Raw genomic sequence first — 14,927 nt, 5'->3', positions numbered from 1 at the left:
TATATCTCACACAGAGCCCGAGTTACAAAGGATGAGGTGAAAACCTGCCATTCTGATGGGATGGGAATCCTAATGCAGCAGAATTTTCTGCAAGTGCTGTGGAGTTGTAAATAATGGAAGAAGGATAAGGATAGACAAGGCAAGTCAATACCTGAGATGCATCTTAATTGCTTGGCTCAGTACAAACAAGTAGCAACACGTGGTGCTTCTGGTGAGCTCAGATTGTCATGGTTTTGCCACAATTTGTGTGATCTGAGCAATTATGAATCGTAGAATCATCAAATCATAGAATGGTTTGGGTTGGAAGGACCTTAAAGATCATTTAGTTTCAACCCCCTCCCCACGGACTGCGACAACAACGTGGATTTATGTCTCTTCAGTCAACCTGCCCCACCTGAGGTACACAAATGCAAGAGGAAGGGCTAATCCTGTCTCACTGGGGGCTGTTTAGGTACATCTGAAACATCTTTTAGGCCTTCTGAGCTGGTTGTGAATGAAAAGTTTGATTATACACGAGTGGGAAAGTGGACACTCCAGAATGGAGAAACACCCTGCAAAAAGACCTGGGTGGGCTGGAAAGGTGGGCTAACAGGAACCTGATGAAGTTCAATAAATGTATATATATAGGGTCTTGCACGTGGAAAAACATAATCCAGCAGTGCAGCACAGGCTGGCATCTATCCAACTCTGTGGAAAGGGTCTGGGGGTCCTGGTAGACAATAAACTCCATATGAATGAACTCTGTGCTGCCACAAAAAACTCAAAAGGACTCTGGGTTGCATCAACAGCATCACCAGTAGAGGTAAAAAAGTCATTGTCCCACTCTACTCCGCTCTTGTCCAGGCCACATCTGGAATGCTGTGATTAGCTTGGGTCTGTGTTGTACCAAAAAGGCATGGACAGATTGGGGAGGGTCCACAGAAGGGCCACAAAGATTATCCAAGGTCTGGGAAACCTGACACGTGAGGAAAGACTGAGATAAACTGGATCTGTGCATCCTTGAGAAAAGAAGGCTCAGGGGAGACCTTGTCACTGTGTCCCAGTGTTTAAAGGGTGGCTGAAGGATGGAGATTCCCATTTTAGGAGTGCTCACCTGGAAAAGATGAGGGGTAATGAGTACAAGTTATTCCCAGGGAGGTTCTGATTGGACACAGGAGGAAAATTTTGCACAATGAAAGAAGTGAGCCACGGAATGATCTCCCCAGGGAAGTGGTGAGTTCCCTAATACTGGACAATTTTAGGATTCAGCTGGATGGGGTGCTGGGCCGTTCTGTCCAGATCCTGCTTTTGCCAAGAAAAGTTGGACGAGATGAACCTCCAGGCTCCTTCCAACCTGGCATTCTGTGATCCCATGACTGAAAAACAGGATTCCTTGGGCAGATCAAAGAAAGAGTGTTGGAGTGAGTTCAGAGGTGTCCATGAAGATGCTCCAAGGGCTGGAGCCCCTCTGCTCTGGAGCCAGGCTGGAAGAGCTGGGGATGTTCACCTGGAGAAGAGAAGGCTACGGGGAGACCTGAGAGCCCCTTCCAGGGCCTAAAGGGGCTCCAGGAGAGCTGGAGAGGGACTTGTCCCAAGGCATGGAGGGACAGGACAAGGGAAATGGCCTTAAGCTGCCAGAGGCCACGGTTAGATGGGATACTGGGAATAAATTCTTCCCTGGGAGCGTGGTGAGGGGCTGGAATGAAATTCCCAAAGAAGCTGTGGCTGCCCCATCTCTGGAAGTGTCCACCAGGTTGGACAGGGCTTGGAGCAACCTGGGCTAGTGGAAGGTATCCCTACCCATGGCAGGAGGTGGAGCTGGATGATCTTTCAGGTCCCTTCCAACCCAAACCATTCCATGATTCTGGTGAAATAAAGAAGAAAACAAATGTTGCCCATTAAAATCTGAAATTCTCCTGCTTGCTGTGATTCGACAGCTGCTCCTATGACAAAGTCCTGTCTGGACACTGAGTCAAAACAGGACTTTATTTTTCTGGAAATCATCCCTAGAATCCCACAGGCCAAGCTTTTCATCAACAAGTGCCTCAGTTGTGTGTGTGAGACATTCCTGCTGCACGGGATGGACACAGGGCACTTCCTTCAAGGTTGTTGTGCTACAAGATCCCTAAAAAATAGAGCATAAATAGATGTGCCTTGATCCCGATGTTTCCTAAGCATCCCCTGTGTCCCAAGGGTAGGTTTTCTAGGAAGCAGAAGCTTGGAATTATACACAGCGAGTATCTGAATCAAAAACAAGAAGTGGGTGTTTTTCAGCTTGATTGGTACAGAACTGAAAGTTGAGTTGGTTCAGTTTGGGGATCTCCTTTCATGTTTTTTTCACTTGTAATTGAGTGTTTTGCTTCACTTTCAGGTTGTTAAAGTGTTTCAGAAAAACCTTTTTCAGCTGGAGGTTGAAAATTTAAAAAAAAACCCTTTATTTCTTTTAGAGAGGAGAAGTCAAAAAGCATTTTTCTTCCACAGGGTTTTATGAGATATTTTCCAAATGTTTCAATGGCAAATTTATAGCACCCAGGGCATAACTTAATGTATTTACTGATTGAAGGGAATGACCCAATTCAGCCCAATTGAAACCAGTTAAAGGATCATTTTGATCTCTTTGGAGGTCCATTTTTGGTTTAAATAATTTTTTTCTCTTTAAATTTACATGCACATTAAACTTTTCTGGGTTTTTAGGGGTGTTTTTTTTAAGGCTCTTTCTTGCCACATCACCAGCAGAACTCTTTGTTGGTAAGCACTTGTTAAAATAATCTTCTCCCACGTGTAACCCATCAATAAACTGCTCAGAGAAGGAGCTGGTAAATCTTAATGCATCTGGAAAGAAATGGGACCCTGGTAGGACAAAGGGATTTAAAAAGAAAAAAAAAAACAGAGAGAGAGAAAGACTAAAAGATTCTGTCAGGTTGATTTTTTATTAAGAACCTCGACACTGGAATTCAGAAAATGAGGATATTTTGTTCTGGCTCTTGATGTGCTCCTGTAGTTTCCTTAGGGAATGATGGGAAAAGGGGACAGGCAAGGGAATGCTAAATTAGAGGGAAGCCATAGGAGCATTTTGCTGAGATGACAGTTGACAGGGAACAGAAGGGCCTGATGTTTAATCACCATTTTTATTGGCAACTGAAGTGTCCCTCGGTCTCTCTTTGTCCAGAAGAGTCATCGTAGACTCACATGGGGCTCAACAAGATTCCCAAGTGCAGCTGAGAAAGGAATTGTATCCTGGTGCCCTGGAGTGGGACCTGCAGGATGAATAAAAAACCAAAAAAAAAATCCCACTGGCCCTGATAAAGCAAAAAAAATCCCGTTTGAAGCTCGTCCTGGTGTTGTGAAGGTGATGCCTTTGGCAAGGGCAGCTGTAATTCAGCATTGGAGAGACGGATCATTCCTTGTTTCTCTGAAGCACCTTCCCCTCCAGCCCTCTTTGATGGATTCTTCCATTCCCTTCCACAGAGAAGCTGTGGATTCCCCATCCTTGGAAGTGCCTGATGGCACTTGGAGCAACCTGGTCTAGTGGAAGGGTCCCTGCCCATGGCAGGGGGGTTGGAATGAGAGGGTCTTAAAGGTTCCCTCCAACCTAAACCAGTCTGCGATTCTATGATTTTTAAAATTGGGTTTCTCCAGGTTTTGCATGGACCAAATTAAACCCGTAATTTGTGCAGATAAATGTGCAGAAACCCCAGGGCTGGTGCCTCACACAGCTCTTTATTAAACCTATTTCTCTTTTTTAAATCCCATTCCTCCTGAGGGATCTGGGAGGGAAGGAAGATGCTCTCGTGGCCCAGCCTGGAGACATTCCCTGCTCTGTGCTGCTGCCCACAGTGACTAAACATGAATGTACAGGAATGCAAGAGGAGCTGCTTGTTTCTTGGCCTAAGTTCATCCTGGATCAGTGTGTATGGAATTAAAACTCCTGGAGCAAGGCAGTGTATGGAGCCCAACAGCCAAATTCCTCCCAAAAAACCCAAGCATGGCTTGGGGCTGAAGTGCATTAACCTCTGTATCTGTAATTTTTGAGGGACAACCTAAATGACGTCATTTTGATTGAACCAGAAAAGAGATGTGAGCAAGCCCAGGGACATGTACATTTTCTGTACCCTTTAGTGGGTTGGAAAATGAGCTGTTTTGGGATCTTTTTGGGGTCACTGGAGTCAACAGCTTCTTTGTGCTTTCCCTGGTAGGCTGGTTGCTAAAAAGGGGCCTGAGCAGGAATCAGGACCAGAAACAGCAGGTGAGACCCACTTGATAAAGCATCTTTGTCAATAATCTTGCCAATGTGGAAATCAGATATTAAATTAGGCTTTAAATTAGGTATTTCAGAGGATGGTGGTGTCGGATTATAGTTAATCAAGAGAATTGGAGTTCTCTTGGGTAACTACTTAGGGGAAGGGGATGGGGGAGAGAAAGACCTCAGCAAGGATGAAAACAGGTCAGAAAATTATCGTCTTCCCATGTTTGTCTTCAAATATTTGGAGAACAAGAAGAGAGAGGGACCTGCTGCACAGAATCCCTGAAATAATGGGGACAAAGTCCTGCAAAGAAAGGACAGGGAGGTTAGACCTGGGATGTCCAGAGGTCCCCTCCAACTGACATGTTTACGAATCTGTATTTCTACTCAGAAAATCACTGCTAGGGATGATTTTTCTCATCAAAGAAAGGCAGCACTAGAAGATTTTATTTCAAGGGAGAGTGAGTAGGGAATGAGAAATAAAGTAATGGGTGAAAATGGAGAAAACCTGGAGCAGGATGTGACCATGAGAAAGAGATTCCCTGACTGGAGCAGTGTCCTGGAGGGGTTGGATCACACCATGTGTGCAAAGGGAAGCTGGAAAACAGGAAAGGCAATGGCACAGCACTACTGCATCCTGCAATTTGGGATAAAATCTGTGTCTGTCTCCATCCAAGGGACACTTTTCCCACCGTGAAGTACATAATGTGTCCTACAGGGCTCAAAAAGAAAGAGATGTGTTTTTAGAGTCATTTCCAAGCACACAGAGAGGAATATGACTGGAACAGCAGAGGAAAACTAACAACCTCAGCTGTTACTGTCGTTTTACACCTGGAATTTTGCTTGTTTCCTCATGAGAAAAGGAAGAGGAAGAGGGATTGAGAGGTGTAGCAGGAAAACAAATAAAAGACATGGTGGATGAAAGGGCAAGGAAAAAAAAAAAGATAAAAGGGAATGGGACACAAAGACAAAACATGTAGGAAAAAAGAAGGAAGATGTGCCCTGATTTCACCAGTCAGTGTTACAGGAGGAATAAGCAGGCTCTGCAGGGCTGGATGGGTGTGCAAGACCCATCAGAGAGCGAGTGATTGAGACAGGGAGAGAAGGCTGACAGGGGAAGAGAGGAGGAGGGGGAAATTAAAGCAGCAGCAAGCGAAAAGTAATCAGAGATAAATAAAGTCGACACAACAAACGACTCTCATTTTCTCTTGCAGGAGCTCCGGAGTGAGCCCTTCGAGCAGAGACTTTAATTTGCCTCCTCCCCACAGTCTCGGCCCCGCTGATTCATCCAGCTCGGCTGCTCGCTAACCTATGGTGCCAATTTATATGCTAATGGTTTTGCCTTTGTAAATCAAGGCAGGCTCCTCCAGCGCCTCCCCCCCATCCCAAATCCACTGGTGCCAAATGCCGTCCCGTCCCTGAGCACAGGGCTGGGAATTGCCGGCTCGAGAAACATCAAATCCTAAATAATTGAATCATTGATGGAGTTTGTCCCCAAGGATTAAGTTGTTGTTTCATCTCAGCCCCTCACCTGCTCGGTTGGAGCCTTTCTAAGAAGTTTTATAATTAGTCAAGCCCGGGAAAGATAAAAATAAGTTCCCTCCTTTTCCTCTCTATCCTCCAATGCTGCCTGATTTTCTTCTTCATAGCTCTTCTTGGAAGGACAAGATGGGATAAGGAAATGGCACCACTTAGATCCCCTTTCCACATTTCAAGGAGTCTATGAGGACCTGAAAAAGTAAGTCTGCCCATATCCAGAGGACAGGTTGGGAATCAAATGGAACTATTAAGCTCTTGTGTTATTTCCAGTCTCCTGATGGAGGATTCCCAAGGGACCAAAGAGAAAAATCATCCCGATCTCCCAAAGCAAAGATGTCTCTGGAAAGCTTTGAAAGAACAAGAAATCTGTTTTCTTAACAGAGTTATTGTGCTTAATTAGTTGCCAGGTTAAAACAATTTTGATCCCTTCCATTCCCTTCCAGTGATTTCTGTTGAAGGGAGGAAGGGAATGACAAGAGAGAACAGGAATTCTTATCCAGCAATTAATTTGAATTCTTAACCTGATTAACCATCTTAACAGGATGCTGGTGGTGTAAGAATCCCTTATTATAAAGACAGAAAGGGAAAAATCAAGGGTGGAATTTAGGATGTGGTTTCTAAATGGCAGAGTGGTGATTCCAACCTGTGCAGCTCCAAGCAGCCACTGGGATCAGGAATTAAGATCATGAATTAAGACGTGAATTTGGGTCTCCTGCTCCAGATCCTCTGCAGGGGACACACAGCCTCAGTTCCTTGGAACAGAAAGTCTCTCCTCTACTTGCCAGACAATCTTTAACAGTCCCTGGATTTCCAAGGGCCAGTGAAAACAGCTTAGTTTAGCATGCAAAGGTTGTTACTTGGAGTAATTAACACCAGTCCTTAACACTCCAAGACTCCTACACAAGTTTCTAGCAATCAATACCAAAAAAAAAGGAAGTTACAGAGCAGTCAAGCACTTTTACCTTTAAAGGCAGCTCCATCTTTGGGGAAGCTCTGCCTTCAATATATTTTTGCCCAGGATTCTTTCTCACTGTCAGATTTTGTGGTTTATGGCACCCAAAGGGCTCCCCAGTGTGAATTACTCCTGTACAGAGAGGAGAAGCCCACTGCTGAGTCTAGGCTGGACCCCTGGCTTCTGAAGATGCTCTTTGGGTGAATTTTGACCTCTTTGAACACAGTAGTTTTAAGAAATCCTGTGTTAACAGTAGTGGAGGTAACGATTAATAAATGGCAAAGACCACTCCCGTCTCTCAGGCTGCAGGTCAGGGTGCTGTGATCCAGCCCTGCCCCTCATCACACACATTTTGGATGTCATTCCTGATTATTTTCTGTGCTGATTTGCTTTATTATTTCTATCTTGAGCTTTGTGTTGATGAAATTTGCTGCGAGTCAGGCTGGCTGTGAGCAGGGCAGGACATTTGGGGCCACCAGGCCTCCGGAGCTGAAGGATCTTCGTGCCAGACACTGGGGAGGACTGAGAGCAGGGGACAACTCGTGAGCAGACCAAGCCCAGCTGCTGGAGAGCCCCGTGTTGGATGTGAATATCCCACAGTTTCCACTCTGGTGAGATGGAAAAGAGGAAGAGGATGGAGCCATCCCTGCTGCACATGTTTCTGTGGGTGTTGTGTGTGTTTTTGGGATGCTGGTAAAGGCACTGCTCTCCATGCTGAGGGCGTGTCTGGCTGAGTCTGAACATTCCATGTGTGTGATTGTGCCTGCTGGGAATTCATGCTCCTCTCCATGGATGTCCAGACTTGGGAACACGAATCTGGGGCAGGAGGAACACCCTGTCCCACATCCCACTGAGTGTGGTTTCTCTCCCACCCCTTTGTTGTGTGTCTCTCCTGAACCAACCATGTTATTGTCTCCTCAGCTAAGGTTGGAATTACCACACTTCCAGCTAAAAACCACATCCTAACTTCCCTACTGATTTTATTTCATTCCTATCTTTATAATCAGGGACTCTTTCACCATCAGCATCCTTCAGGTTAAAGAATTCTTGTTCTCTCTTGCTGTTTTCTCCCTTCATCAGCAACACTCATGATCCTTTTGACATGGTTTAAACAGATTGAAGGAGCCAGACTTCCTAAGCCTGAACCATGTGGTGCTTCCTCTGGCATTTCAAATATCCCTTCCCAGTTGGAATCCTTCTTCTCTGACCATGAGTGACTGATTGTGCTGCTTTTACCATCCAGGAGGCCTCAGGAGTTTGGGCAACCCCAGGACCCCTCAGGGGGTGTTGCCTGGACACACACAGCGTTCCAAAGGAATCTCATCATCCTCTCCTCCTCTTTGCTGCTGCTGGAAAGATATATCCTGGCACACCTCAAGCTTGAGATTTTCATTTTCTCTGCTTGGTGACTGTCCTGGATGCATTCAAGCCTCTCTTCCTTCTCCCTCCCATCTGTTGAGCCTCCCAGGCTGCAGCTGGACTGTGAGCTTTGTGCTATAAAATGTTAATCTGTTCCTCTCCCTGCTCTCCCCAGGAATCCAGTTCTCCTTGGATGATGTCTGATGTCTCAATCCTTCTCTGTATTGACAATGTCCTTCAAAGTTTTGCCTCCAAATCTTTTATTGGCAAACACAATTTTATTTTTCTTATTGTTGTTCCAAGGCTTCAAATAAAAATATTAAATAAACCTTCAGGTTAGCTGAGGACATTATTATTGACTCATACCATACTGCCATCATAGTTTTCTACACCCAGTACCTTTTTTTATCCATCACTCACAAGAATCCCCATTTCCTCCACCAACACTACAGTGTAACAAATCCATGAGATGCTTTGCTGAGAAATTATTCAGATCACAGATCTAAGCTCAGGGAAATCAGCTGCTTTATTTAAGGAAGATAATTAATTACTGTGGAACAGAACTCTTTGGCTGACTATCTGTGCAGTGTGATCTATTTTCTATTTACTTTTGTCTTTACTGATCCTTGTAATGGGTCCAAAGCCCTGTCTGAGACTGAACAAGGCTGAGCTTTTCTGCACCAATTGATTTGCACTGTCCTGGCAGAGCTGGACTGAGAGACTCAATGAGGCCAAGCTTTTAAATTACTTTCTTTTGACAACCAATATTACTTGCCAACCCTGAAATACCAACCCTTGCCCATCTCAGGTGTCCCTGTCCACAGTAGGGAGGTTGGAACTGAATATTTTTTCAGGTGGCTTCCAACTCAAGCCATTTTATGATTCCACGATCTCAACTCAGAAGGGATTTTATTTCCTGGGCAGCAACTGAGACCCAGAAATTCCTTCTGTGCCTTCGTCCTCTTCCAGAAAATTCGGCAAAACTGACTGAGAGGATTTTACCCCTCAAGTGGTACCAGAGCTTGGCCCAAAGGGTTTCTGTGGAGGATCAGATGCTCAGCATTTAGTCCTTCCCTCTGAAGCTGAATTTTCTGTGTTCCAGTCTCTGCCTTTCCTCTGTGCCTGCACTTCCAGCAGGTTTCCAGCCCTTTGAAGAGGACACGGCCTCTTATTCCCCATGTAAATGCCAAACACCCACAAGTGTTGGAAGCTTGTGCTGGCCAAAGCCTCAAAGCTTGAGTTACAATATCAATGATGGGGCCAAACATGAGGTAATGGAAAGAAGCTGCCAATTATTTCAGACAATTGATCAAAGCCAAGAAACTCCTGGTATACATTAAGCTACTCTTTGATTGTCCATTCCCTGAAAACCCTCAGCCCACACAGACCAGGAGAGGACAATTTGCCTTTTCATTTAATTATTTCTCCTGAACAGAACCCCCCTCTGCACTTCTCTTCCTTCCTGCAGAATTTACCTCCTTCCTTCTCTCCTACTTTCAAATGGTTCCCAATGTTTGCATAATTTCCTTTGCTCGTTGCTCCATCTTTGGAGGGGTCACTTGTCAAAGTGCTGCTGCGAAGTGTTGCATTTTAATTCAGAATTTCCGTAGCTTTGAAGCTCAGGGTTTCCATTAGAGGGAAGAAAAACAGCAGCCCCCATCCTGCTGTGTGCTGCATAAATCATAGCATTGTCACAGGATGGTTTGGCTTGGAAGGGACCTTAAAGATCACCCAGTTTCACCTCCCTGCCATGGGCAGGGACACTTCCAACTAGACCAGGTTGCTCCAACTTGGCTTTGGATTCATCTCTGCCTCTCAAATAAATAAGAGTGGGGTTCCCCAGTATTCACCCAGTCACACAGGATTTTCTCTGTCTTCAAGTGTTTTAAAAAGAAAGGCAGCTGGGAACGATTGGGGGGTGAATATGTGTTTAAATAAAAAGGGTTTGGGAAGAAAAAAATAAAAAAGGATCAATTCCCAAATCTAAATGTTGTTGTTTAACAACTTGACTTTTAATCCCAGTCCCCCAGACTTGAAAGAACAAGGTGTGTGTTGTTTGGTGATGCTGCTGCTTGGTGATCCAGCTCCAGCTTCATGAGCAGCCCCTGTGCAGGGGATTTCAGAGGGTCCTCATCCAAAGCACTCTAAAAATTCCATGCTGGATGCAGAGTGAGGAGGGATCTGGGGATGTAGGCAATGGGCATCACCAAGATGTGACACCCTGTGGCTGTACTTGGCTTCCCTCAGCTCAGAAGGAAAGCAGAGCCACCACAAAGTTTCCCTAAGTTTATTCCTGCAAAGCTCCAGAGGAAACACTGAGATGGGGAAAAGGGCTGGAGCATCTTGAGCTCCCTCCACAGCAACCTCCTGCAGCTGGAGGCCATCAGTTCCCTCAGCTGCTTCATGCCTAGAATGATAGAATGGTTTGGGTTGGAAAAGACTTTTGAGATCACCTCATTCCAACCAGGACATTTTCCACTATCCCAGGTTGCTCAGAGCTCCAGCCTGGCCTTGGACACTTCCAGGGATGGGGCAGCCACAGCTTCTCTGGGCAACCAGTGCCAGGGCCTCCCCACCCTCTCAGGGAAGAATTTCTTCCCAATATCCCATCTCACCCTGCTCTCTGTCATTTTTATGTCATTTCTCCTTGTCCTGTCACTCCATCCCTTATCCAAAGTCCTTCTCCAGCTCTCCTGAAGCCCCTTTAGGTAGTGGAAGTCTCCCCTTAGAGCTGATCATCAGGCCCATCTGTGTGCTCTTTCCCTCCAAAACACAACAACCGTCCTTTCTTTCCCAGTTTAGAAGTTCAAAGGGCTCTTGCAGCCTCCTCAGGAGTCCAGAAATGTTGCTTTTCAAAGGAGCAAACAGCTGTGAAGCAGCTGGATGGGAGGGAATTTATTCAGGAAGGAGCTCTTGAAACTTCACCTGTCACGTTGCCGCAGCTCTCCCGGTTATCGTGGAGGCTGCATGTTCTCCTCAGAACCCCTGGTACTGCTCCCTAATGTGCCAAACCACAGTTTTTGGGTGCTTTCTGGGACATGGGAGATGAGCAAGGCCCACATCACATCCTAAAAGGATCCTTTTAAAGTCCAGGAAGGAATGATTTTAACAACCCAACATGAAGCCCTGCAAGGCTCCAGCTCAGGACCTGTGCTTGCCTTCCACGCTGCCACCTCCAAGGCTTGGCAGGAAACTGGACCACCCAAAGGGTCTGAGGGAGATTCCAGCCTCAGATACATCAAGGCCTTTTTGGAAAATCATGGATGAAAATAAGCCTGAGCAAACAAGCACCTGAAGAAGTCCCCATGGATGCCTTGAGGACTCTGACTTCTTCCTGGTAGGAGTGGCTTGAGGAAACCATGAAGAGAAAAAAAAATAAGAAAAACCAAAGGCCTTTTCCTTTTCCTTTTCCTTTTCCTTTTCCTTTTCCTTTTCCTTTTCCTTTTCCTTTTCCTTTTCCTTTTCCTTTTCCTTTTCCTTTTCCTTTTCCTTTTCCTTTTCCTTTTCTCTTCTTTTTTGTCCCAACAGAGAGCTCTGGGACAGATATTCCCCTCAGGCCCCACCTCATTTTGGCAGCTCAGACAGGAGTGTAGTGAGCCCAAGCACCTTCTTCAGCCACAAAAGAGAGAGACTGCAGAGAGTCACCCCCTGCCCTGATCCCAAATCTTCCAGGAATGTTGTCTTGCTCCATATGGGCCTTTTCCTGTGTGGGCAGCTGCCATGAATGGGTGATTTAGATCAATGAAAGAGATTTCCATTGTCAAATGTATTAACAGAAGTGGGATTAATATGATGTTGCAAAAGTGAGATTTAACAAAGTTCAGTGTCGAGGTTCTCCATTATTTAATATATGGGAGAAAAACCCAAAGGAAAATTGAGTTAGAATTGAGCTGGAAAGATTCACACCAAGATCTGAGACCCTCCCATTGAGTCACGAGGTTCAGAATGTACCCCCTTGCTTCCTGAACCCCTGAGGGAGCCAAGGTGCAGCTCAAATCCAGTCTTAGTCTTAGATTTGGACAAGGATTATGTCTGATGGGACTGTCTCCTCCACAAAGTTAATAATAATTAGCAGTGAGTACTTACATGGGTTGGTAATTTTACATTACTGTTAAATCAGCCTGTTATCAGCAACTTAATGAGGATTTGTCACCAGTAAGGGATTCCTCCACCTTGGGCAAAGAGGAATCTCAGTCTCAGGTGAAGAATCTCAGTCTCAGGTGAAGAACCTCAGTCTCAGGTGAAGAACCTCAGTCTCAGGTGAAGAATCTCAGTCTCAGGTGAAGAATCTCAAATCTGAGAGGTGTCCCTGCTCAAGAAGAGACTTAGCTGGTACACAGTCCAGTTGCAATGCAGGGACAACTCCAATTGGACCCATCCAAAGATCCAGTGTTGATGAAAGGTCTCTTTGCCTCAAGGAGCAACACTGAGAGGTGTCCCAGCTCAAGGGGAGGTCACCATCACACCAGATAAGAGCTCACAGAAGGCTCACTCAGACTCTCAGTTGTGGAGTAAAGTGGCTGGCTGAGAGTCAAATTGCAGAAGAGGTGTGAATGAAACTCCTTGTGGACACAACTTGCTTCGTTCCTTGATAAATAAGCCTTGGAAAAGCCTCCTCCATTCATGTGTTGGCCACATAATCAGTGTTCCAACCCCCTGTGCATCGATGCTCACTGTGTCACTGCTCCTTTGTGGCTTTCCTGGAGGAGTTCTTGGCCTGGATATAGCTCAGGCCTTCAATTCCTTTGGATCCTGTACCAAACTCCTGCTGGTTTGGTTACAGGGTGAAGCACATCTGTCACAGCAGACCAGGTAAAATACTTTGCATTGTCTTTGGTGTTCAGATTCTTCCCAATTTTCCAGCACAGCCACGTTTTCCCTGTGTAGCAACCAAGACATAGGATTTTTTTACATCTACAGCATATTTATCCACCTCCACAGCATTGCTGGACTTGTGAGATCACAGGGTATGAAGAGTCATGGAATGGTTTGGGTTGGAAGGGACTTTAAAGACCATCTCATTCCAAACACTGCCATGGGCAGGGACACCTTCCAATAGACCAGGTTGCTCCAAGCCCTGTCCAGCCTGGCCTTGAACACTTCCAGGGATGGGGCAGCCACAGCTTCTCTGGGCAGCCTGTGCCAGGGCCTCCCCACTCTCTGAGTAAAGAATTTCTTCCCAATATTTGATCTAAATCTCTCTTCTTTCAGTTTAAAGCCATTTCCCCTTTGTCCTATCACTGTCTCTCCATGGAAAACTCACTCTCCCTGTTTTTATAAGCCCCCTTTAAGTACTGGAGGGCTGCAAGGAGGCCTCCCCAGATGTTCTCTCTTTGTCTCATGGCTGTAGCCCGAGTGACTGCAAGGCAGGACCACAGGGACATGGGACAGTTCAGAGGGACCTCAGGAGGACTTTTCCAAGCTGAAGTATCCAGTGACCCTCCCCTGCAGCCCCACCACTATTATAACCACAGTGCACACTGATATCCCCACACTGACCTCCTGCATCCCAGGGCTGTTATTGACAGTCCCATGAAAACAGCAGGGAGAAGTCCTCCCTCCCTCCAGCTCCCCCTGCTGAGAAGCAGCTGGATGTCCTGATCCATCTCTCAGGCTGTGATCCAGGATTTGGGCTCTCCTGCCCTCCCAACCCATCACCTTCTGTGGTACCTGCTTGTATTTCCCTTCTGCCTGTTGATGTTACAAAATCATCAAATCATTCATGTTGGAAAAGACCTCAGGACCGAGTCCAACCATTAACCCAGCACTGTGAAATCCACCAAGGATCATGGTATAGGAGATGTAGGGTGAGAAACACCTCCATAGGAAGGATGGAGAAGCCCTGGGACTCACCATCAGGCACTGCTGATTGAAGGAGTGTTGGATCACGGCTCAGGGAAGAGCCTCCAGGCAGCTCCACACCTCTGCAGTCATTCCAGATGTTTCAGGACATCCAAATTATTCCAGCCAGTGCAAGATAAATCATGACATTTGGGGGACCTATTGGGTCGTGATGACTTTGGATGAAGGCTCCAGAAAGCACCAGTCCTGAATTCCACTTGACAAACCCTGAGCCTCCTTGCCTACAAACCTAAAATCTGGCAAAGAGCCAATGGAGCAGAGTCAGGAAGACAAAGGATACATTTTCTTCCTGGAAGATTTCAGGCCTTCAAGGGTGAGCACCAAGGAAGTGAATAATTTGTCACTCAATTAATGTCTTGTCCCCTTTTATGAGTGAAATCCTCACCCCCCCTGCTCGCTGAGCTGGGGCTCAGGGCCTGCCTGGCCATGCAGGAGCTGGCAGGGAAATCCAGGTGATGTTGAGTCTTCCAGAACCTGAAGGGGGCCAACAGAAAGGTTGGAGAGGGACTTTTTACAGGGACATTTAGTGATAGGACAACAGGGAATGGTTTCAAGCTGGGGAGGGAAGGTTTAGGTTGGATATTGGGAAGGAATTCTTCCCTGGGAGGGTGGGGAGGCCCTGGCACAGCTTGCCCAGAGAAGCTGTGGCTGTCCCATCCCTGGAAGTGTCCAAGGCCAGGTTGGATGGGGCTTGGAGCAACCTGGGCTAGTGGAAGGTGGCCCTGCCCACAGCAGGGGGTTGGGACTGGATGATCTTTGAGATCCCTTCCTACCCAAATCGTTTTATAAATCTATGACTGGCTTTGCAGGACAGCATCAGCATTACCCTGATCCTGCTGGAAACCATAACCCAACATCCCTGTGCCAGAACTGCTGCCAGACCTCTGTAAAATCATCACATGATATTGGGAAGGAGGCATCAGGTTGTGGGTTTGAGAAACCTGCAGAAAACCAGCCTGTGCTGCACAGAAAAGGGAATTCCTCGTGTCCTGG

This window comes from Pipra filicauda, unplaced genomic scaffold (genome assembly GCF_003945595.2).
Source record: "Pipra filicauda isolate LSUMZ 115617 unplaced genomic scaffold, ASM394559v2 scaffold481_size456399_pilon, whole genome shotgun sequence".
Taxonomy (NCBI): domain Eukaryota; kingdom Metazoa; phylum Chordata; class Aves; order Passeriformes; family Pipridae; genus Pipra; species Pipra filicauda.
Note: the sequence above shows the minus strand (reverse complement) of the source record.